This window comes from Bos indicus, chromosome 18 (genome assembly GCF_029378745.1).
Source record: "Bos indicus isolate NIAB-ARS_2022 breed Sahiwal x Tharparkar chromosome 18, NIAB-ARS_B.indTharparkar_mat_pri_1.0, whole genome shotgun sequence".
NCBI lineage: Eukaryota > Metazoa > Chordata > Mammalia > Artiodactyla > Bovidae > Bos > Bos indicus.
Genome location: NC_091777.1, coordinates 14715327 through 14740372, shown reverse-complemented (window position 1 = coordinate 14740372; position 25046 = coordinate 14715327). Strand labels below are relative to the sequence as shown.

The 25046-nt window shown below is 57.9% G+C and overlaps 1 protein-coding gene across 6 annotated transcripts in view; it reads left to right on the top strand.

Moving 5' to 3' along the window:
- The window catches only part of CBFA2T3 (CBFA2/RUNX1 partner transcriptional co-repressor 3), an 81431-nt gene that overhangs the window by 5998 nt on the left and 50387 nt on the right, over nt 1-25046 (top strand). Inside the window, exon 1 of one of the 6 annotated variants that reach the window (XM_019979322.2) lies at nt 19834-20186. The exons of 2 other annotated variants lie outside the window; for them this stretch is intronic. The gene's annotated coding sequence lies outside the window, so the exon portion shown is untranslated. Of the gene's footprint in view, nt 1-19833; nt 20187-20226; nt 20381-21729; nt 22053-25046 lie in introns of those variants that run through there. 3 more of the 6 variants (XM_019979319.2, XM_070770450.1, XM_070770451.1) reach the window with 3 other exon arrangements.

The window sequence follows — 25046 nt, the reverse complement described above, 5'->3', positions numbered from 1 at the left end:
TGCACACATTCCTCCCCCAGTTCCTAAGTGGGAGCAGGGTGGGTCAGATGTGGACTCACCCACCCAGGCCAGCGTCTGAGCGGAGAATCCCTCAGTCGTGGCCACCTCTGCTCCGGATGGGAGGGCTTGGGTGACACTGCTGGGGTCTGGGTGATCCTTGGGTGATGACTGGGTTGTGTATTGTAGGCCTGCTCCTTGGACAGCAGAGGCTCAGGGCCTCTGCAGGGACAGAGGAGGGACTGCCAAGGTTGTTCCCCAAGGACAGGCTGCTCCCTGGAGGAGGGGGCAGGGTGGAGGCAGAGGAGAGGGCTGCTCCATTCCAGAGTCCTTCCTGGCCCTGGGCATGGCTTCTGCCCAGTAACCCTTCAAAGGCACCATTGACCTGGCTGCACACATGAAGGCAAATCTGAGGGGCCAAGAAACCTACCCAAGGTCACACAGCAGTCCCCAGGAGGGCTGGAGCTTCCCTGTCTGCCCAGCACCCTCCCTGGGAGGAAATGCACTTGGGTGGGGCCTCAGGAAAGGGACCCCCTTGGCACCCAGCACTCCAGTGTGGGAGCCACACCTGGCAGCCTAGCACCTGGGCTGAGCCCTCTGAAAGCCCATGGTGGGGTCTGCTGGCTCTATGCCAGGGAGCTCCGAGCAGATGCTGCCGGCACCCCAGTTGACAGCTGGACAGAGCACCGCCCCCGCTGATGCCCGAGGGCCGCCCACCCCAGGCCTCAGGGCAAAGCCCTGTGCTCCTTGCTACTCTGCAACTTTTAGAAAACCAGGCCCGGCCAGGTTCCTGCCTGCCCTTGAAATGAGCTCGGGCTTTCTGAGGGCCACTCCATGCAACTGAGGGCTCATGGGGCAAGGGGGACTCTGACTGTGGCTTTCACTCTGTGGGTGCAGCAAGGGGTCCCTTCCTGAGAGGAAGCTCCAGGGGGCTCACAGCCTGGGGGGCTTACGGCCTGGGGGGGCTGGTGGACGAAGGCGCACATGTCAGATGGCAGAGAGTTGGGCCCCACCGGCTCACAGCTGCAGGAGCCACACTGATGGACTGTTGTTGCCCTAGAGAAGTGACCAGTGTCCTTGGTGCCCTTGGTCCGGTGGACAGGGAACCAAGGCCTGGCCCTCATGCTGGCCAGGAGTCAGGGAGGCCACCCTGAAGATGCGCCCTCCAGACCTGTCTGCTCAGGTTGGACCAGGTCAGAACCAGGAGGGGAGGGCCGGGCTGGAAACCAGCTCCATCACTTGCCCAGGACCCCACAGGCCTGTCTTCTCGTCTATGATGTGGGGGTGGCAGCCAGCCCTCGAAAAGCTGGGGATGGAGAGGGAGGACCCCGGCACCCACCCGGCCCAACCCACCCTTCTCAGCCCTTGCAGGATCCTGGCTGTGACCCCCTGTCTGTACCCCCTCCCCGGCCAAGGCCCCTGGTGGGAGTGAAGAAGGGGCCCCGTGGAAGGAAGTAGGGATTCGCCCGCCCTGGGACTCCCAGCGCTTCCTCCTTTCCTCCCAAATCAGGGTGCATTTTGAGTGCATGGAAAGCCCCAACCTCACAGGCCCTGGGAGGGGGCAGCATGGCAGTGGGGAGGCCAAGCAGGAGGGGCACTGGGACGCTTGCCTCCCAGGCCGACAGGGCCCCTCAGAAAGCTCAGGGGCTGTGGCTGTGGGGGTCTCCCCACACCCGGGTCCTCTTTTTAAGACAAAAGGTCTAAGGTTCCAGCCTCGCTGTGAGCAGAGCGACAGCACAGACACAGGAACCCCAACACCCATACCCTAGACCTCAGAGAGATCACCCTTTACTGAGTGGTCCCAGGGCCCACCTCCCCAGGACACTGCCCGCCACCCCAGCCCCACTGCTGACCGCACACCCACTCCTGCCAGGCAGCGCCTCAGCCTCTGGGCCAGGAGCCTCCCCAAGAGGCTCCGTGTGCACAACCCTCGCTTCTCCGCTCCTGTTTCTTAGGAGGCCTGGACAGACGGATGCACGGACAGGTGCCGTTCCACCCCTCCACCACCACAGTGTTTTCTAGACCCAGGGTCAGTACTTGATATTCTAAAGCAGGTGACAAAAAACTGCAAGTCAGAACAGTATCGTTCCAGTTCGCAGCCCCCAGGTGCGTCGCACCCTGCTCCATCCTCTGAGGCCCAGGAGGGAGGGACTCTGCTCAGCTCTGGCCCCTCGACCCGGGCTTCCTCGTCTGCAGCTCGAGGGGCTGTCCCCACCTGGGGGGTTCTCCGGGGGGGGCCGCCACTCGAAGCTGCAGGGCAGAGAGCACAGCTGGCTGGAGGGGAGACGGGAGCAGGCAGCTTCCTGTGGAAACTGAAACTGCCAGGTGCTTCCCTCCCTCCCGCGGGGACCAGAGACAGCTGGACGAGGTCCTGCAGCCCTGCCCTGCCCAGCCGCCTCCCTTTCAGGCAAATGTCCGCGGTCCAGACTCTGCTTCTCACCCGTCACTATGGCGACGCACCTCCCTGAGCCCCTGACCCAACCCTCAGCACAGATGAGACCAGCCAGCCCTGAGGCTCTGCCACCCCCTGGGGCTGCCCGTCCAGCCGGAGATACCCTGGCATGGGATTTCAAAGTCTTTGGGCAAAAGCAGGATGCAACAGATACCTGAATAATTTCTAACTTGAATACAAGTGAAAATGATAACGTTTCAGGTAGACCAGATTTAACAGACGATTTAAAGCCGATTTCTCTGCCAGAATATGAAACATTTCACACGCAGGCCACGTCCAGTTTCTACCACACAGGCTGCTGAGCCTGCAGGACCTGGGAGACAGAGGGACCAGCCTGGTCGGCATCTGCGGGGGGCCCCTGACATGCTGCCCGCTCCTGCCATTGGGCCACCTTTCATTTAAATTATGAAATAATCTGCCCACATCAGGAAAGCCCCATCCCAAGCAGGGGAAACAAGCTGTCACTTCGACCCAGAGCTGCTCCCTCATCGCACTTCTTCATAAAAAGGAGTTGCTCATAGATCCAGTGCCCACTGCCCTGGAGGCTGCCCCCCTGCCCCAACCTGGGGATCACTGAAAGCCAGGCTGCAGGTCCCAGACCCAGTTCAGGATGCCCTGTGAGGTCGGTCCCCCAAACTCGGCTCTGAATCCTCAATGTAAAATGGGGCTTGTGTCGCATGTCAACACCAGAGTCGCCCACCTGTGGAACTGTCCAAGGAACTGTTTTATCTGTGTGTCTTTCCCAGATACGTTGTAATTGTCTGTGTTTTAAATTGCTACATAGAAGTATTGAGTCCGGCGATCTTCCTTTTTCTCCCCATGATGATAGATAACACGGCATCAGCACCGGCGTGGCCATGTTGCCTGGTGGCCCCTTGAGCCAGGCAGCTGGAGGGTGGGGCTGCGAGGTGACCCCTTATAGCTCCTGTTGAGAAGGCCTTTTGTACAGTCACGTGTCCAGCGCAATGTTGGGCATTTCTGTAGGTTGTGAATCCCCGTGGCTGCTGGGGAGGCCCCACCCACGGAAACCAGCGTGGGTGGAGGTGGGGTGGCATCTGAGCACCGAGCCGGTGGAGGCCTCGGCCCACCTGATCCGACCTTTTCTGAACGTGAGCTCAGCGGTCATCTGGGTGAGGCTGTGGCAGGGAGTCTGGCTGTGATGAATAGAGGAGAGGCTGGTGTGGTCTCCCTCGGTCTGCACCTTCCCCTCCCCAACTCAAGCTCTGCTCCAGACCTTCAGTGTGAGGCTTGGGTGGTGGAAAGTCCTGGTGGTGTGGCTGCCAAGCAGCAGGCTTGAGGTCTCCAAGCTGGGAAACCCCACTCCAGGAAGCCAGAAATGGCACTCTGAGTGGCCCCTTGATGATGCTAGAAGGAAGAGGTGGCCAAGGGGACTTTGGTATCTGCCCGTTGGCTGCCTAAGCACCCCTCCCCAGGCCTCCCCCAGACAGCACTGCACAGAGGTGGCCATGGCCAGTCCTGGAGGAGTCAGGAGACTGCTCTACTGAGCAGACACACCCGTGCACCCCTCAGCAAGGCCAGGAATACATGACAGGCTGTGCTGGAGCCCGGGCCTGGCAGGACAGCCCCTGCTGCGGAGGGTGTGCAGATGGGGTATTGCCGTCAGGACGGAGCCCAGAGGCAGGGGGTGGGGCATTTGTAATAGTAGTGGCACCTCGCCGAGCTCTCCCTGTTCCCACAAAGGAGACATGTGAGCACCCCATTTCACTCCCATGGCCCTGCCATGTACTGGATGCCAGGATCTGGCTTCCAAGCCAGGGGATCTGAGGCTGGCTCCGTGACTTTTGGCTGGCATGTTCCCTAAAATGTCTTTTAAAAATCAAGTCCCCTGTAAGGTGCTGTTTCTCACAAAGCGGCCTCACCCAGCTCAGTCACACCAGCCCTGGGCTGCTGCTTTTGTGTTGGGTATGACAGGAGCCGTTGCCACTGCAGAAGCTTTGGACGGTGATGGCTGGCTTCACCCCACATGCTGGCCGCGAAAAGAGTGACCTTAACACTCCTGCTGGCTAATATGTGTGAGATGTGCGGTAGCGAGCAGGTGCCCCAGCCCCTCGGAAGAAAGCAAGATGAGGTCGCAGAGGCCCAACTGGGGCCTCCGAGTGGGCATCTTGCTGCCACTGTTACTGAACCAACTCAGGTCCCCTTGCCCGCAGGCTGCAGAGCCCGTCCCCTGATGCCGCATTGTGATGAAGGAAAGTACCATGTTTATTACAGGTGGCAAGCAAGGAGAGCGAGCAGCGCAAGCTCAAAAGACCCAGACTCGCCAATGGCTTTCAGGGAAGGGGCTTCAGAGGCCAGGTGAGGGAGGGGCTGCAGGGTGTCTGCACAGCTGGTGCACAGTTCTCAGATTGGTTGGCATCAAGGTGAAGTTTCAAGCATCATCAGCCTTCTGCTTTCCACCTGGTCTGGGATCTACATGCTTGTATCGGGAGTTTTCACCTAGCGGAGGTCTTGAAAACAACTTCAGAATGTGTGTCAGCGTGCGGTTGTGCATGTGTGTGTGCTCAGTCGTGTTCGACTTTTTGTGACCCTATGGACTGTAGCCCACCCAGCTTCTCTGACCACGGGATTTCCCAGGCAAGAATACTGGAGCAGGTTGCCATTTTCTTCTTCAGGGGATCTTCCCGACCCAGAGATCGAACGTGCCTCTCCTGAATTGGCAGGCGGGTTCTTTACCACTGAGCCACTGGTGAAGCCCACGTGTGTCAGACCTTTATCCAGATTTTTCAGGGAAGTGGGAGTTCAGTGACTCTGCTCTGTGGCTGGTTTATAGTCTAAATTGTAATCGATTTCCAAGCCCAAAATGAATTCTTTTCCTCTACATCTTCATATTTCATAATCGTTCACTCTTGAGTCAGACTTTTGAGACTCAGGGCGGCCTGGGAGACTAAAGCAAAAGCCATTTATTTCAAAGAGCAGAGATCTTGGGGTAATCATTTGCTCTTGAGTCAGACTTTTGAGACTCAGGGTGGCCTGGGAGACTAAAGTAAAAGCCGATTATTTCAAGGAGCAGAGATCTTGGGTGATTAGGAAAATGCAGTGATTTCACCAGCATCTTCCTAAGACTGGGCGATGATGCCAACAGTCTGGCTTGCAACATCTAACACTGTGTTTACCATCTAACAGGTCATGTGGTCTAGCGTGTCATATGTTTTATGCTGCACATATGCTCGGGGCTTATTTTCATGGAAACCCTGAGGCTGCAGTTGCAGGTTTACACCTGGATTAGTGGAAGCGTTGCCCCAAAACCAAACTTTCCAGGCCCAGACAGGGAAGCCTGGTGTTCTGCAGTCCATGGGGTCACAAAGGGTCAGACACGACTTAGCAACTGAACAACAAGACTGACATTTGTCAGCTTTAATTCAAATCAGTATGTTATTAAATGACTCAGCTCATCTTACTTTGGAATTCCACTGCTGATGTACATGGATGGATGGCAGACGGGTGGGTGGATGGGGAGAAAACGAAGGAAGCTGGAAGGCAGGTGAAAGCAAACTCTTGAAAAGCTAAAAACACCACTCTTCTATGAAGAGTGTGTCTGTGTTTGTGTGATTGCTGAGGTAGCCGGCTGGGAGGCAAAGGTGACTCAAGGGAGAATGTGGGCGACATTCCATCCCAAGAAGAGAGAATGCCACCCTGAGACCCCTAAACACAGTCGGTAAAGCACAGTCTTCACTGTGAGCATAAATGGTTTGCAACTTGTCGGTTTCCTGCTGCTGCTGCTGCTAAGTCACTTCAGCCGTGTCCGACTCTGTGCGACCCCACAGACGGCAGCTCACCAGGTTCCCCCGTCCCTGGGATTCTCCTGCTGCTGCTGCTGCTGCTGAGTTGCTTCAGTCGTGTCCGGTTCTGTGCGACCCCATAGACGGCAGCTCACCAGGCTTCCCCGTCCCTGGGATTCTCCAGGCAAGAACACTGGAGTGGGTTGCCATTTCTCAACTTGTAGCGTCTGGGGCCCAATCAGCGTCAACAGAAAGACATCCAGGCCCGTGGCGGGATGCCCACTGACCGTGGAAGCCTGACTGGACACAGGGACACGAGACTGGCGTTTCTATCAGAGGAAGGTGAGGAGGAGAGGAGTCTGGCTGGGTCTTTATGCCCTGAGGCAGAGCCTCGGGTGTGGTCCAGCCTGCGGAAGAGACTCACTGTTCACTGGAGGAGGGGCTCAGGAGAGGAGAGGTGAGAGGAGGGGGCAGACCACAGGCCTGGAAGGCAAGGACCCCAGGCCTCCGTCACACACCTTTGGCCAGGTCTCTGGAGAATCTTAGATGCCTGCCAGTTGGGAAGACCCCAGCCACAGACCAGACCAGATTGCCTGCTGTTGTGACATCAGGCTCTGCCAGGCGCCCCCAGGGCTAAAGGGCATGCTGAGGGCAACCATGCTCCGTGGGGCCCAGTGAGTGTGACCCCTGAAAGGTGGGTCCTGGAACCTGGACATGTTTCAGTCCTGGCGTGTGGACTTTCGGCAGCTTGGTCCCCTGGCTGACCTGGTTGCAGGTCACCTGGGAGCCTGCGCCCCTCTGTCAGCTCGGGGCAGGCCTGGCTCATCAATCCCAGTAGTTTTCTGTGGAGCATGGATGAGGTCTCGGCATCACTCATAGCAGAGTGCTCCCAGGGCTAGTCCTGACTGGTGGTCACACACTGTCCATGGGGAACAACTGTCCCCTCATTCACAGCTGGCACTTTAGTCAAATGGGATGAAAATGTCATGACCACGTAAAACTGGGGCAGAGGCTTCCACCACCGATCATCGCTTTCTCTTCGAGTCTTGTCTTCGGACCACACTTGGTTTGGATTGCTCTGTCCTGGGCAATGAGTCTCCTTTGTGCATGGTTTTACGGCAGGTTTTAGGAAATCCTTCGTTGGAAAAGACTCTGATGCTGGGAAAGATTGAGGGCAAAAGGAGAAGAGGGCGGCAGAGGATGAGATGGTTGGATGGCATCATTGACTCAATGGACATGAGCTTGACCAAACACCAGGAGGTGGTGAGGGACAGGGAAGCCTGGCGTGCTGCAGTTCATGGGGTCGCAAAGAGTTGGACAGGACTGAGCGACTGAACAACAACAGAATTAGGAAGCCCTAGCGTCCCCAGAGCACAAGGATACAGCTATGTCCCCACCCCCACACCGCTCAGGACAAGCTCTCAGACAAGATGTGAAAGCTCTCTGGGATCCGTTACTTCATCCATGAAAAGTCAAATTTCAGATAAACAATATTTTCACATAAGTATATCCCAAATAATTCCTGGGAGACACTTATACTGGTAACTATTCACTGCTTATCTAAAATTCAAATTTAACTGAGTATTAATCTGGCAACCCTCCCCACGAAGGATTTCAACCCTGTCTCCAACAGGATTGCATTCAACTACAAATAGCAGAAAACCCAACAGCAGTAGAAACCGGGTTTGTTCGTCTTTGTCCACGTAACAGAAGCTCAGAAGCAGGTGGTCGAGGCTGGTGTGGCCATTCAGGACACAGGCTGCTTTGCTCTTTCTATTCCACCTCCATTTACTAGTGGCTTCCTAGCTGCAAAGTGGCTGTACCACCTCCAGGCATCACGTCTGCCTTCCAAGCAAGAAGAAAGAGGAAGAGAGAAGATGCAGAGAACAAAACTGGACCAGCCCCTTCATATAAGGAAAAGCAGGCTTCTGCAGAAGCCCCAGGCAGCAGACTTCTGGTTTCGCCCAGGACAGGGGTCCAATCCCCAGTCTGAAGTGCCTTCCCAAACCAGGACTTTTTGACTTCTCATTTCGCACCTTCTCTGCAGTTTTCAAACGGTCTCCGCACTCAAGGCTCCACCCTTTCACAGCGTGTCCGAGTTCACAGCACCTGCCGTGTGCCCTTGGGGCCTGGCACAGAGTCTGCCCCTTTACAGATGGAAAAGGGTGGGCCTCCTTCTCTTCTGGGGCTGCACTGGTCTCTCCCCCAGCCCCCACCCTGGTCTCAGATCTGAGGAATGGAACTCCCCCCACTCTCTCGGGGTCCTTCCACAAACAAACTAGTGAGTGGTGCCCAGGGGCTCTGGAAATGTGAGTGTTCCCACGAGAGAATCCTTGCTTGTCTACCTCTGCCACCCTCCCCTGCCTCTTCGTTCCGACACCCCCCCAGTAGAACTTCTCCTTTCCCTCGGAGCAGCACAGTTCCCCATTCACGGCCACCACACTGCCCTCAGCTTCTCCCCGGAGTTTCAGGTTCTGAGAGCTATTTCAGGTCTTCCTCCCACCCGCCTGCACCCCGGCCCTGCCTCTCTGCATGGACCGGCCACATGGAACTCCCTTCCCCGAGCCTCCAGACCCATGGCTGCCTGCCCCACCCGCCATGGTGGAGAGAGGCTGGACCGCGGCCCTCACCTGCCCCCTCTCCTGGGAGCCAGGGGTGACTGTGGTTCAGAAGGTGCCTTAAATCTGGGTCTGCTTTGATTTAAAAACAGCTTTCTTGAGATAACTCACATAGTATACAGTTCACCCATGCAAGGTGCCCAATTGCAGTGGCTTTTAGTCTGGTCACAGAGCTGTGCAACCGTCACTGCCGTCTAATTTTAGAACATTTTCATCTCCCCTAAAAGAACCCCTGTGCCCCTCAGCAGTCACCCTCACCCACCCCTGTCTCCTCCTGTCTCTCCATCCGCCCGCTCTGGACGGTTCACATCAATGGGATGCTGTGATGTGCTGCCTTTGTGTCTGGCTCCTTCACTGAGCGTGATGCTTTCAGGGCTCATCATTCCTCTTTCCGGAGAATCCTATTCCGTTGTTCAGAGTGTGTGGCAGCCTGGTGAGATCCAGCCCACGCCTACACGCTGTGTGTCTCGGGTGGGGAGTGGCTGCCCCTCTCTGGGCCTCAGCTCAGGTGAGGTCTGCTGCCTGGGCCTGGTGTGAGGATTCCGTGGGGGTCACAGGTGAAGTGCCCCATGTGGGTGGGAAATGACCGGCCTGCCCTGCAGTGAGCATCTGTGTTCCGCCCACTGCATTCAGATCCTGCCCACATCCTCCCCTCCCCCAACACCCAACTGTGTCCAGACTCCAGGGTGTGGGTGGGAGGGGGGCTGTCTCTGGAATTTGGCCCATCCTGAGCAGGGGTGTCAAGTAGACTGTGGCTGGGGTTGGGGAGAGGTCTGTGAAGGTTGGGGAGCACTGGTCAGCGCCCCACACGCTAGCTCCAGGGGCTCATCAATCCCCAGCCGGCCTGGGCCCACGCGGGAATGTGGGGACAGTGGCGTGTCCCTGGGCCTGGGCATGGGTTTGCCCCCTTCGCGAGCTGAGGTTTCGTCTCTTACACAAGAGGAGGGGGTGGGGCTGACTGGGGGACCAGGCATGGCCACCTTTGTCTTCCGGCTTCCCCAGGGCAGACCAGGGAGGAGGCAACGTCCCCTCATCTTTGTCAAGAAAGCCCAGCTCTCCCGCAGAGCTAGGGCAGACCTGGCTCCAGCTCCATCCAGCCTCAGAGCTGCTCCCAGACTAGCCCCATGGGCAGGAGGGAAGGTCAGCCACACACCACTCCCCGTCAGACCCCTGCTGGGCTGGCCTCTTGGCAGGAAAAGGCCTTTGGGGGTTACATCCCCGTCAGACTCCTGCAGTCCCAGAAATGAGATGGCCTGGGAAGAAACGGCCAACAACCTGGCCTGGGCATGGTTGTTAAATCAGTGAAATCAGAGCTGTGAAATCAGCTCCGAGGTCTGTCACCTGTATGGGGAGCCCCCCCCCAAGAAGGTCACAAACCGAGGACAATGGGGGGTATCCCCAGACAGACTGAAGGACAGAGAAGATGAAGGGGGATCTGGGGCACCCGGCGGGGGGAACCCCGTCTCCAGACACACCCTCCCTGCCTCCTGCCTCATCTTCTGTTAGTGCCCCTGGGGGAAGGAGGGATTGTTCAAGGGATATTTGAGGCACAAATGGGGAACCAGTAGGGTTTTCTCTGTGGGTGAGGGTGGTCCTCTGTCAGCTGCTCATTCAAGGGCGACACAGAAAAGCAGTGTTGGCAGAGCCCGTGTGCGGGTCCTGCACACTCGTACCCTGGGACAAGCGGGCGCAGGAAGCCACAGCCACGAGTCGAGGGGCACCCTGCCTCCTTGAACACGTGAGCAGCTGCGATGGGACTGTCATGGGGGTACAGCAGGGCATCCCCCTGACTCGGGAAGGCTTCTCGGCAGATTCTGAGGCAGAGAGAAGCTTCAGGCAAGAGGGTCCACGTGGAGGGAGCTGCGGGTATCTGAGGGGCCGCGCAGGAGGTGGACTTGGTCTCTGTCGGGGGTGATCCGCAGGAGAAGGCCTGCGGATGCCCCTGCCCCAGGGGTAATAAACACCCGTTTCAGTGGGAGATGTGTGTGGGCTTGAGATGGCCCAGCTGGGCCTGCCCCGGGTGTGGAGCTGCCGTGGGCGGGCTGTTCTCACCCTGTCAGGCACGGAGTGTGGCTGCCGCCAGCTGCTCCCAAAACAACTCCCAGTGTGCGTGGCCAGGGGCCAGGACCAGTGGAAGCCAGGGCGTGCAGCAAGGGTGCCAGGCTTGCAGGTGACAGAGACCCCGTCCTGGAGCTCAGGCAGGACCCAGGTGTGTTGGCTCAATAACAGGCTTCAGGAAGGATGGGGTGGAACTGGCCTCAGGGGCCCTGGTCCAGCCAGCACACGATCAGGGCAGGCCCTCTCGCCTCTCAGAGCAGATGGCCCTGGGCAGCTCTGAGGGAGCCTCCTGAGCAGAGCAAAGAGAAAGTCCCCTTCTCTGGTCCAGTTCAAAACATCCCAGACAAGGATCGTGACTGGCCCGGCCAGGTCACATGCCTTCCTCGTGGCCCAGTCTGTGCTGCCCACAGGCCTTCTGAGCTGGGTGCAGCCCTGGGGCCTAAGACCAGAGCCGGCAGCGGGGTGGAGGGGTGAGCTGAGAAGCCACAGGCCTGGCATGGGGCAGCCATCCTGATCATGCCCTGAAAGTGCACTGTCAGAACTGCTATTTTCCCCGACTTAACATGCTAAGATAAAATGATAAATCCAAACATGCAGATAAGAGAAAGGAAGGTGAAGATGAAGTGAGAATAATGAAACCTCTCAGAGACTGGCATAAAAGTTAAACAAGGTCACGCAGTCGTTCAACAAATACTCTTTGAGGGTGTGGGCCTTTCGAGGCCCTGGGGACTTGATGGGGCATAGACAGACACTCCCTGCCCCGGGGGAGAGAGACCAGGGAACAGGTAAACCACAGGTAAACATCTGAAAGCGGTAATGAAGGACAGGTGCCTCGCGAGTTCACAGGAGGTCCACGGTGCTCCTGACGGAGGCTGGGCCTGGGCACAGGCCTGAGAGCGGGTAGCAGGGGCGCTGAGACGCAGGCGCGCCCAGTGCAGGGTGCATGCCCCGCAACCTGATGGCTATTCCTGTTTTACTGTGGTCAGACCCTGGGCGATGGAATCTAGTGCTTGGGGAGGGTTAGCAGGAAAACCCTGAAAGTGGAGAAAGTTATTACATGTGCGTATGCTTCTTTCAGGTGGGCTTGGTAACCACTTCTGACTTTCACTGTTGCACTGCGACATTCACGGCGGAAATATCCTCTGGTACACCAATATGCATGTAGGGATTGCTGGGTCTGTTTACAGCTCTGGGTCATTATGGCTGAAATGTCACATGGCCTGTTTACCGGCACCCTCACCCACACTGAACATGTTTTTTTAATACTTTTAAAATTTATTTGTTTGGCTGCACCAGGTCTTAGTAGCGGCATGTGTGTTCAAGTTCCCTGACAAGGGATTGAACCAGGCCCCCTGCATTGGGAGGAGGGAGTCTTAGCCACTAGACCACAGGGGAGTCCCTGGACACCTTCATTTTTCAATGTGGCCCTTTCTCTGGGTGGGGAGCTTATCTGTCTCTTTAGCCAGCAGTCCTGAGGTCACCAGTGAGGGTCCGTGTTTTCCTACAGCCTTGGGGTCTGGGGCACTTCAGAGAAAGTCTATGAAAACCTTCCTTTTCTGACTTCATCGAGAATCGCTCAGAGAACCGGGTGCAGGAAACAAACTGCTGCCGTGACCGGGTCTGACCCCCACAGCAAGAGCCCGCCTTGCAGCTGTGTGGCTATGCTGCGCCCCTGGGCAGGAGCCACATCTGGGTCTTCCTGGGCCTCCCTCAGTGCCCAGCCCTCAAGAGCCACCTCTGTCTTGGTTCCTCCCCACAATCTGGAGGCCCGTGGACTGCCCTTCTACAGCCTCCTTTCCTATGGCTGTCGCCCATGGCATGGCCAGGCTGCTAGATGGGCAGGCCAGGAGGTGGCAGGGTGTGACCAGCCAGATAACAGGGCAGAAGTGAGCAAGGTAGGGCAGTGCAGCAAAGAGGGGCCTAGGCTGGAGTTGGGAGGACCACTCTACCCCAGCCCCACCACCACCCTTTGTGGGTTCTCAGCCTCCCTGGGTCTCCTCCTCTGCAGAAAGCTGCCACGGGGGTTGTTCCAGGGTTTGGATGAAAGCGCTTTTGAAGCGCCCAGTACTGCCCTGCACAGGTGGGACACCAGGTGGCTTCTCCCCCGCCATGAGAGAGTGCCTCTGGGGCCACCTAGCCCAGGCTGCACTTGGCCCAGCCAGGAACTGGGGATTTAGCTGCCTGGCTCTGCACACAGAATAATTAATGGCTTTGCCTGGAGAACATGTCTTCCCAATTCTCACAAGGTGGCCACCATCCTGATTTCTGACAAAGGTTGATGTAGATAAAAACAGTGACCTGGAGTCAGTGCTTGCGAGTCCCCAGAGGCATCTCCCAGGACTCCAGGACTCTGAGGAGCTCTGGGCCAAGTGAAGGGAGACCCATGGAAGAGTATGGAGTCCATCCAGCCTGGCAGGGGTCCATCCAGCCTCTCTGCTCAGCAGGCAGCTGTCCTTGCGCCCCGCCCACGTCGTCAGTCCCTGCTCGGCCCCGCCCACTCCCAGCCACGCCCACATCGCCTTGTCCCCCCCTTCTGCGCATACCAACTTGCTTGCGACCATCAGCTTTCACCACCCTCATCTGTGTTCCCTCTGCGCCTGCCAGGGAGGACGCAGGCGGGGTGAGGGTCCCTGGAACAACCCCGCAAGAAGGGGCAGGAGCTGCTGCATAAATCTGTGTCCTCCCACCTCTTTGACCCTGGGTGGACTGCTGCTGGTTCCCTCCCTCCCACTCCCCTGCCCTGCCTCCTGGCCTTGACCAGACACCCTCTGGGGGAACCAAATAAGACAGTGCCCCATTTCCCAAAGCCTGTCTCTCATTCCCAGAATCCAGGGAGGAGTTGGTTTAGACAGCCCACCTGCCAAGCTGACTCCACCTAAAGGGAAGGCCTGATCCATGGGAAGCCTGCCTGTGCATGACTTGAGACTGCTTTGGGGTCCTGTTTCCCACAGTGTGGCCTTAGCCCACCCCCAGCCCCCCAGCATCACATGGTGGGAATGGTGGGTTGGTAATTGATTAATGCCCCGCCCTTCTAATCCCACCTTGGGGAAGGAGCCAGCCATGGGGGCTCTGGAGCCTGACCCAAAGAGAGACATGAGTAATGGTGATCTCATCTTTATTTAAAGTTTTGATACTTTGCTCACATGGATTTTGTCATTATTTCTAATATTTTAAAATATTGGGTTAGAATGTGACTTATCGCAACCACTGAGGGGAGTCTTTTGATGCCTCTCAGGTCCCCATCCCAGGAGACTGCGTTTTCACAGTCACTCCAGGTGATCCTAATGTACATTAAATTTCAGACCCTCTGCATCAAGGGTGATACTTAATAAGCCAAAGCAGCCCTCAGATGGCTGAGATCAAGACTGCCTAAAAAGTAAGGCATAAAGTCAGGTGCGTTTCATTGCAAGAAGCAGACTCAGTAAAACCAGCTTAAACAATAGGAAGTGTATTATTGCACTAGAGTTCCAGAACAAGGGTGGGTTTCAGGGACAAAACAGGTTGCAGGTTGATTCAGCAGCTGAACAATGCTCTGACGGGCCCCATCCCCTCCATCTGTCTGCCCCACTCCTGCATCAGCATCACCCTCGGTGCTGGCCACAGGCCCCCTCCAGACACAGCAGTGCCTGGAGCAAGGACACAGCAGCTTCCTCTTGGCACGTGAGAGCCAGGACAGTCCCCAGAACCCCTTCTCTGCACATCCCATTGACTGGAGTGCGTCATAGACTCACATCTGAGCCAAGAATGAGCTTCTTTCTGAACCTGCAGAAAGGCTGGGGCTGGCTGGGCAGGGTCCAGTGCTGGGTGGTATCCTGGAGTCCTGGAGGGATCGTGGGCATGTCAGGATGGAGACCTAAAGCGGGGGCGGGGGAGTTGGTGCTGTGCCTGGAAGGTGGAAGAGGAGGTGAGAGACAGTGGGGTGGTGGGCCAAAGGCCCAGGCAGGCAGTGTTCTCCATGGACACCCCAAGAAGGTGTTTCAGATGTGGTTGACAGAGCCCCTTGGTGATAGGCAGAGCTGTCTTTGGGGTCGTGAAGTCAGGCACCTCTGCCCCCTAATACAGCCTCACCTGCCTTCCCTGCCTGTCTGCTGGGACCCTGCACAGCTGCACTCTGCAGCCCTGATGCCAGGCACACAGGATGACCTCCACGGCGCTCCTGCTTGGCCCTCCTGCTGTGTCTGCCTGGCGCTCTAAGTGAGCCTCCCCTTCTGCAGGAGGAGCCACCCCTAGATCCGGGTGGGTTGGGGAACCGAGAGATGCCCCCGGGTCCAGGCAGCTTCCTGCTGGAGCCTAAGACTCTTTCTGTTTAGGCTCTTTCCCTGCCTTTGTGGTTGACTTAAAGCCACAGAATCTGGTGCCCACACCAGCTCAGTTGATGGCCAGGGCAGGACGCTGCCCACCTGGGCCCTGGTGCAGCCCCTCTTCCCAGCTTTCTTTGCATAGTCACCCCTCTCTCACTTCCCCAAAAAAGGTCAGTACCCCCTGCTGGGCTTACCCATGATGCCTCTCTGTCTCCCAGCTTGCAGCAAACATATCTTCTTGCAATTCAGACCGTTTCCACTCCTTGCCACAAAATTGACAGAGGCCCATGAATTTGTCAGCTGACAGTCCTTAAAAATCATTCTTGTGACTGGTCACCCTGAGGTCCAGGGCAGAAAACTAATGGAAGGAGGCCACGGTGGTGTCACGAGAGCACACGAACCTTTCATTGTTGTTCAGTGGCTCAGTCGTGTCTGACTCTGCTCCCCATGGACTGCAGCACGCCAGGCTTCCCTGTCCTTCACCATCTCCCAGAGTTTGCTTGGATTCATGTCCGCTGTGTCAATGATGCTATCTAACCATCTCATCCTCTGCTGATCTGTTTACTTGTGTAACTGGGACTTCTTACAGTTGCACAGTAAAAATCCGTATAGGAATGGGATTTGTGTTGTACTCCTTCTTTTCTTGGAAATAAGGAATATGTATGGGTGGATACACAAACTACTCCAAAAAACCTGCCCATTTATTAGGAATTTCTAATTAAAAAATTACCTTTTATGTTTAATAATTCTCAAAATGTGTAATAAATTCACATTATTTGTATCAGCTACATACCACTTGTAATTAAAACAATAACCCAATCTAGAAGACAAACTTGAACACAAGAGAATGTTTAAATCTTGAGATCCCGATGTCTTTACATCGTTTTGTGTGATACAGGAATCTAAATAATTTCAAACTGAAACTAGGGCAAAATTCTGTTGGGCAGAATGGAAACACACAGCGAGGGGGAAGGGGCTATGTGAAGTCAGGTGTCAGAGAAGCAGAGGCTTTATACATTTTGGAAAACAGTTCTTTATCCGGTGTGTGTCTTGCAAATATCTTCTCCCATTCTGTGGCTTGTCTTTTCATTCTAATAGTATCTTTCACAGAAGTTTTAAATTTTAATGAAGTCCAACTGACCCAATTTTTCTTTCCTGGATCATGCTTTTGATATTGTATCTAAAAAGCTCATTGTGTCAGCTTGGAAGTTGGTGAAAATTCAGATGTTAAAGAAGATTTAGTTTGTGGATTTTTAAATGGACAAGGATGGCTATCAAAAGGCTATCACTACTAGACCAGCATATTCTCTTTTATTTTGAAATATCCGTGCTTAACGGTGCGGCAGATTTTATCCTCTTGGCAACTATTTAAACTCCTGATGAAGATTTCTACGTACAACAGAAATGTATTTGAGGAAGTCCGTCATCACTCAAAATTACTTTGTCTTCTTCTAATATTTATTTATCTGGCTGCGCGGGGTCTCGGTTGCCACACATGGGATCTTCTATCTTCCTTGTGGCATTCAGGATTTTAGCTGCAGCATGTGGGATCTAGTTCCCTGACCAGGGATGGAACATGGGCCCTCTGCATTGGGAGTGTGGAGTTTTAGCCACTGGACTACCAGGGAAGTCCCAGAATTATTTTTACAGACAAGTGGTCTGCAGTGGCTGGACGCCCAGGTTGAACTGGCATGGTGGGACTTCAGCTTTGCCAAAGACCCAGGGGTTGTGCTGAGGCCACTTCCAGCCTGAGAAACCAGCCCAGGGGAGGCAACAGGGAGCCCAAAGGGTAGAGGCTGTAAAGCATTCAGCTTCCACCCATGCAGCCGCTTGGAGCCTCTGTCCCTCCACCTGTAATATGGGGGCTCCAGGAGCATCTGCCTGATAGCTGAGGGAGAGTTAAGTACTCAGCTCAGTGCCCACCGTCAGCAAACCCTCCTCAGTGTGACAGCTCCTGCCATGACTCACCATGACTGTTGACGAGGTCAAACTGGCCTGGCTGTCCCTGTGACCACTCAGCGCAGGCCTCAATCCTCCCAGGCAGGAACTCAGGAGCCTTTGGGCTGGCTCGGGGCCTGAGCGTGTGGTCGCTGATGATTGCTGTTTTATTCCTGGTGTTTTGAGATCTGCCACATCTCCAGTGGTGTTCAATACCCTGCTTAAATCAGTGACGTTGCAACTGGCAATTTAACACAAAGAACTGACAACCATGTGCTGTTTGCAGGGGATGAGATGCAGCGGGCCCCAGGCTGGGCCCGGCTTCTGCTAATGCTCTGTGAGAATTTGGTGCTTGTCAGTCAGTCCACCTCCCTGCCCCGTTGGGAGCACCAAGGTGGGCTTCAGGGTGTCTGCTTGCTGCTCAGTGCCCCACCTGGTCCACTGGTGGCTTGCTAACATCTCTGAAATCTAGAGGCGTCTTAGGATTATAACCAGGAGAGCATTCTCTTTTCTTAGTGGTGCATGACATGAGGAGAATCTTAACATCAGTGGTGCTTCAGAGTCCATGAAGTAAGGGAGCTGGTATCAATGAACCCTGGTGTGTAAAGTCTGGGACGCTTACTTTTAAATCCACATTCTTCTGTGACCCATCTTTGCATGAAATGTTCCCTCGGTATCTCCAATCTTCTTGAAGAGATCTCTAGTCTTTCCCATTCTATTGTTTTCCTCTGTTACTTTGCATTGTTCACTCGAGAAGGCTTTATCTTTCCTTGCTGTTCTCTGGAACTCTGCATCCCTTTCTCCTTTGCCTTTCCCTTCTCTTCTTTCCTCATCTATTTGTAAGGCCTCCTCAGACAACTACTTTGCCTTCTTGCATTTCATTTTTTGGGGGATGGTTTTGGTCACTGCCTCCTGTACAGTGTTATGAACCTCCGTCCATAGTTCTTCAGGCATTCTGTCTACCAGATCTAATCTCTTAAATCTATTTGTCATCTCCACACACAAGTTCAGGACCGTCTGCTCTCCCCTGGGACAGGAGGGGTCCACACCTGATCACATTCGGAAAGTCAGGGGAAGGGAGATGCCAGAAACTTGTGTTCCAAGTAATCCTTCACCACACTTCTCTTATTTCCACAAGGATAGAGACGCAGGAGGTCAGGGACTGGCAGGGGCCACACACCCAGAGACTCTGTCCAGTGCCCCTGGGAGTGGCCACGAGGGTGAGGCAGGGATGACCCCCTGCCCAGAGCCTTGCATTGTGTTTCCACTGGCTTCCTTTGCCCAACTCGCCCCAGTGACGGGAGTGGGGGTGGGGGTGGGGCTCATTCAAAGAGAAAGGTGTTTTTTGGTATACTGCTGTATTTTTGAACTTGGGAATTGGGGACCTTGGACTTTCACATGCAGATTTATGCCAAATGAGATGTAGATCAGGGCTCTGCTGTTCCGAGGTCTGGACCCTCTGTCTCCTAAGACCCGACCCTGGGACCCCCAGCTTGTCTCGAGGAAACAGTCTGTGTGGGTTGGGGAAGGCGAAAAGGGGGAGTGGCACCGATTTAACCAAAATGTACTAACCGGGTAGATGCATCAGATATACTGCAAAGCACTTTAGGGAAAGAGGCAAACAGGTGCGGGGGATGAGGTACGGTGACGGCTGCAAGGCAGAGAGAAGGGGGCGCACAGAGGCCAGGGCAGCGGCTGGGGAAGTCCTGCAGACTGAAATTAAGCGAATGGGATGCAGATAACGCAGAGCACATGCAAACGCCCCGGGCCAGAGGCTGTGGGCCCGGGTCCAGTGTCCCCGCACTCCTGCGGGTAACTGGGTCAGCATGGGCCCGAGGCCACAGGCACTGAGAACAGGGCGCGGCGGGAGGACGCCCCCTGCCGGCAGAGCGCGGAGGCGGCCCCGGCTCGGCCCACGCTGCGGGGGTGGAGGGGGTGCGGCGGCCGGAGGAGGGGCGCCTGCTGCTCTCCTCCCTCCCGGACTCCAGACGCCGCGGCCGTAAAACTGCGAGGCGGGCGCCGCCGACTGCTCCGAGGTGGGTGTGCGCGGCGGCGCGCTCTGCTCCGGGCCCCCACCCGGCCGCCCAGGGCGCGGCTTGAAGAGCCGGCGGGGGTGGGCACGGGCGAGGGGCCCGCCGGCGCGCCTCCCGCGCTCCCTGCAAGGCACCCTCACGGCTTTCCTCACGGCACCCCGCGCTCCCCGCCCACGGCACCCACACTAACACCCACCCCCCGCCCCGGCGCCCGTGCGTCCCAGCACGCCACCGCGCTTTCCCGCACCCTCTGCGCTCCCGGCTCCGCGGCCCCCACGCTCCCTTCACGGGCATCCCTCCCCACCGAGCGGCGCGCGTCTCTCTCCACACAGCACAGCGCGCCCACCCCGGCACCCCGCGCACCCGCGCTCTCCCGACTCACACCCGCCCGCGCGGCCCTCACACTCGCACCGGAGCTGCTGGCCGCCGGCTGCGCCCTAGAGCCTCCGGCCCCCGCGGCTGGCCCGCGCCTTCGGCTGAGTTCTCAGGGCGCGCCCCGGGGTCCGCGACCGCCCGAGTGGCTGGGGCGGCGGCGGGCGGAGCCACTCTCCCGCGCCGGCCCCGCACGGAGCCCGGCGCCCCGGGGCGGAGCTGAGCGCGATGGGCGCCGGGCGGGAGGCAGGTGGCGCAGCGGCGGCGGCGGGGGACAGGAGGCGGAGGCGGGGCGCGCGGGGCGGGGGCCGCGGAGCCCCGTGAGACGCTCGGGCGAGCGCGCGGCAGCCGGAGCCGGCGCCCTCGAGCCAAAGGCACGGCGGCTGGACCCGGAGCGGGCAGCGGAGGCCGGAGACCGCCCGGGGCGGCGTGCGCGCTTTGTTCCCGCGCGGGCGGCCGGCGGGCGGAGCGAGCGGCCGGAGACCCGCCTGGGGATGGCCCGGGCGGCCGCCCCGCGCGCCGCGGCCCCGCCTCGCGCCTGAGTGCGGTCGGCGCCAGAAGACAGCGCGCGGATTGCCCCCAAGTTACGGAGGCAGGGACCGAGTTCGAAGGAAAAGCCACTACAAGAACCGGGTCGCGAGAGTGCAATCGCCTCCGGTCTACCAGACCTCTGGACCGTAAGTGCCTCCTCCGTCCGTCCGCGCTGCCGCCGCTGTCACTCGACTCCATCCGTGGCTGCTGTCCCGGGGTCTCCTTGAAGCTGCACAGAGTGCATAGGCCTCCCGGGGACCCCCTCCCCACTTTGCAAAGTTGGAGCCCACAGCGGGGTGGGGCCAGCCCACTCAGCGCCCGCCCACTGACCACCCCCCAGGTGAGCCGGAGCTTGACCTGCTGGGGGTGTGGTCAGACCTAAGGTGGGACCTGCGCGTGGAAGGTGGGGAGTCTTGAGGGTTCCCCTGCTTTGCCTGCGCTTCCTGACAAAGAGGGCCTGGGCCAGGTGACAGGGGACCAGTCGGGGGGTACAGGAGGTGACCCTAGAAGAGATGGACGTGCCTGTGGCCTGGCTGGGGAGGCGGGCCAGAGCTCCCTCTAGCCCCTCCCCTTCTTGTTTTGGTCCCTGGACATGCCGCCCAGCGCAGAGGCATTGAACATTTTTGGGGGTGAAGACTGCCCTAGGGGATGTCCTGCCCCGGCTCCCAGGGTGGGGAGAAGATCTTAAATAACAGCCCCTGGATCCTGTCAGCTCCCGGGCCTCGGGCAAAGCCCGGTGGCAGCGGTCCCACTCACAGGCTTTGGGAACCGTCCATCTGCATGTTGGGCAGGCCCAGAGCCAGGCTGTGGGAACGGCGGGGAGGGAGGTGTGAGCCGACGTGGAGGGACAGATGGCTGGAAATTCAGCCCTAGACGGGCTTACGTGGAGCAGAAGGCAGCAGGGCTGGTGGCAAGCCACACTCTGAGCCGCCGGCTCTGAACACACAGCCTCAGGCTGTCCCTCCTTCCGGCCCCCCGCAAACTGTGTGTGTGCTCAGAGGAATGCCAGACCCCCCGACCTCCCCTCCAGGATAACTGTATTCCCCAACATCGGAGCTGAGGCTGGCTGACCTCTGGCCTGTTCTAGAGGCCGGGGAGAAAAATATTTCCTTTGAGAACAGAGATCTTGTGCTTCTGTCTGGGGTGATCTGAGCAACGGTCAGGCCCCCACTTTGACCGGCAGCCAGGATGCCAAATCATTATGTCTAACTGGGCGTGTGTTTCCTCCCTGGACCCAGAAACAGGAGGTTCCCAGGGCGGCCGCCCTCAAAGGACAGGGGTTGGCCAGGGGCAGAGGATGGGCAGCTGTTTTGGGTTCCTGCGTTGCTCTCCCAAGTTGTCACAAGGTTTGAGAAACTTCTTCAGGCTGGGGCCCTGGGGGCATCCTTTCTGGGGCAGGGCACATCCACAGAGAGCTGGCACTGTGATGGACAGGAGGGTCTTGTGTGTCACCCAACCCCCACCTCTGTCCTCTGCTTGGAGACCCCCAGGAGGCAGAGAGTTCTGCTCTGTGCAGCCAACAGCCCGGTCCGTAAAGAGCCGGGCTGCGTGGGGCTGTGTGGCTGAGCCACCCTCGTACGTGCGAGGGACAAGGAGGGGAGGGGTGCTGAGTGCAGGAACAGATGTGGCACTCGGGGCTCCCGAGAGCTAGGCGGACTTGGGTGGGAGGGAATGTCACATTAGGACCAGTTTTCTGGCAGAATCCGGCTCTCTCTCGAGCTGCCTCGATCTGTGTGTGACTGGGGGAGGGGACATTTCTCACAGGCCCACCCAGGGCACCTCCCCCCCAGGCCAGCGAGCTGGCGGATGCGGGGCGGAGGTCCTCCTCTGGGACCCCCTGGGGGTGCCCAGGCCACCTGCCAGCCCTCCCTCTGTCACCAGGTGATCCACGTAACTGAGTTACCACCTCCAGGAAATCTCTCTGATTTGGCTGCACATATTTTCATTTCTGCATGACTGGAAGAAATTAATTTTCCTTCCTACGCAAGGATCTGGAGACGCCGGCAGGCTGGGTCAGTAATCCGCAGGATCCAAGCCCGTGAGGCTGCCCTAGGGGCAGAGGGGGCTGGCTCTGAGCGCTACTGGTTCCTGGGCAGTCAAGGAGGGCCGCTGGCATCCAAGGAGGCATTTCCCTACTACCTGGAAGTGCCCTGGCACTCTCGGCGGCCTCCCTCCTCTGTCCAGTTGTGTTTGGGTTGGCTGATTCCTCCCGGGCCTGCGGGATGGTGGTTGAATTCAGCTCTTCTGAATTTCTTCACCAATCAGTGTGTGTGTGTGTGTGTGTGTGTGCAGACACGTGTGTGCTCAGAATCCAAAACGGGTGTGCTGGAGAGCTCGCACACAGTAGGTGCTAAATGAGTGCTGTTCTGAGGAGGGAACAGGCGCTTCCATGGGGCAGCTCCATCTTGCCTGTGGCGTGGCTCTCAGGCGCATGGTTCCTCTCCAGCCCCCAGCAGCAGAAGTCACCCTGGGGCATTGTCTAGCCAGGCTCTGCGCTTGAACTCACCACCCCGAGTCTGCAGGACAGCCCATGGGGGGACTTTCCCTGTTTCACAGATGCCCAGGGAGGTGCAGGCTGTTGATCCCACGAGAGGAGCCCCGGTGCTCCCTCCAGACAGCAGCCTCCTGGCATCCGTGCCTGTGGGCCTGGCCCCCTGCCTGCCTGTAAGGATTCCTCCCACGCCTGCTGGGCACTGACAAGGGGTTAGTGCCCCAGATGTCAGCACTGTCACCTGGACACAGACTCTGGCACGTGGGCACAGTAACTGACACCTAGGGTACTCCCTGGGGCTAGGGACCACGGGGATCAGGGCCGGGAGGATGAACACCTTCTGCCTTGTTTGGGTTGCAGAGGCCTGAGGCCAGCCCCCTCCCCTTCCCACCACCCAGTGTAGGAGCTTAGGGGGTTGGTGTCCTTTCAAGGACCTCTCGTCGGCATTGGCCATTGTCTGGCTGTTTCAGCAGGGTATCCAGGCATAACAGTCTGTTGGGCAGCTAGTGTCACTTCCCAGACCTGGAGGCGTGGGGGTGGGAGGTGGAGGAGGATCCTGAACTCTGAAACTGGTAAATGCAGGAATGTGGCCACGATCGGACTTACTGGACAGGACTGACCTGGAAGGCGCTTGTCACTCATGGCTGTGTCACTGGACACAGGGTCACCCAGGCAGGGGGCAGAGTCATTGTCACGCAGCCCCAACAACAGCTCCCAGGCTGGCTGCAGGCTTTGCCCCTCATTTGACCTCAGGACAACCCTGAAGGTGGGCACCCTTGCCGTCCCATTCTCCACATGGGAACACTGAGGCCGGGAGAGGCTCACGAGAGGTGGGTGCTGCTCCCATGGCACAGGGGGTGGACAGACCCCTGGAGCTGTCTGCTGTGTTCAGAAGGCAGCCTGGCCCTGTTCCAGGACCACAATGGCAGCAAGAGCTTGGTTTCTGGAAGCAAACTCTGGGCTGGTGTCACTCTTGTAGCCTCAGTGGAAAGACCTAGGCAGAGGCCTGGTGCTCAGGATGGAAACTCGGGACAAGGAAAGTGAGTCGTGGGTTCCCAGTTCTTGCTTCTGAGTTCACAGCACGCACGGGGCACGGGCTGATGGCTGAGTGGGGCCTCCGATGACCTTTGGCAATAAAACAGACGTTGGGACTTCTGCTCGCTGTAACCGGGGACGCGCCGGGGGCCAGATGTCGGCAGGAAGGAAAGCAAAGATGCATTTGGCTGTGATAAGAAAGCCGCCTCCTGGGGCCGGGGCATCCGCAGCCCTGATCGACTGTCCACCCACAGGCTCCCAGCCACCGCTGTCCATCCCACTCCCTGTCCACGGATGCGCCTAGCCTCCCCAGGGCCTGGGTTCTCAGACCCCCCACTGCCCCTGAGGCTGGAGCATGGTGGACGTGGCGGGAGGAGGTTTGGGAGGATGTCCGGCCCTGGGTGCCTTCTGTTTACTTGGGCAGAGAAAAGTCCACAGTGGGGGTAGGGCAGGAGTCACAGCTGCCGGGGCAGGGCTGTGGAGCTCCCTATGCACCTGAAGGCCCCAGGCCATGCGTGGGGCCCACAGGAAGTGTTCACCTGGTGGTCCCGACCCGGGAGGACCCAGAAAATCCAGAGTGAAGCCAGGGAGGAAAGGAGAGGCTTCCGGCTGCAGTGGCCCCTCTGACAGGCGGGCGGGGAGCATATTGAGAGGCTGGAGAAGTGGGGGTGTTCAGGACCAGAGGAGGCTGTAGCTCGCATGCAGTTTGGGGAGCTTCTGCCCTGTGTATCCAGGCTGTGGGCAGGGGGAGGGGGAGGGACACCACCTGGCTTCTATGAGCTACTGGGATTTGAAGCCTGATTCCCCTCCTGGTGGTGGCTGTGTGACCCTCAGCACACCACTCACCCTCTCTGAATCTATTTCGATGCTAAACACAGTCTCACTGGCTCCTCCCTCTTGGGGTTGTGAGGAGGGTGGATGGTCCTGTGTATCTGACTGACGGGTGGCTCTAGATGTGGTTGTCACAGGCCTTCTCTGGGGGACACTCAGTGCATCCTGGGTTTCACTGGTGGGTGTGAGTGTCGGGCAGCTCCATGTCACACCCTGTTGCTCTGATTCCAGCCTACCCCCGTGTCCTCCTGCCCCAGGTCCAGAGAGACAGGCTGTGTCCTCAGTGGAGCCCAGACCCCTGTGCCTGCTGACCCCATCCCCATGCTGGGGACACAGCTCAGAGCACAGGACCTGAGTGTCCCCAGGGACCATGCTCCACTCCGCCCCTCCCAGTGGGAAACCGCATCCCACGGCTACTTGGTGGCAGAGGTGGGATTCTGACTCGGGAACCTCTGTCTTCTCCCTATACCTGAGTCCCCAGGTGGCTGTTGTGACTTCTTCTGGGGGCCTTGGGCTTCCCCAGCCTCACCCAGCCCTGCCAGACTCGTGAGCGGAGTGAACCAGGGGCTTTCCTCCCCACCTCCCTGCCTCTGAGGAGTCAGAGTGGGCTGGAGGGCAGCATTCCGCATCCAAGCTGGCTGTGTGCAGG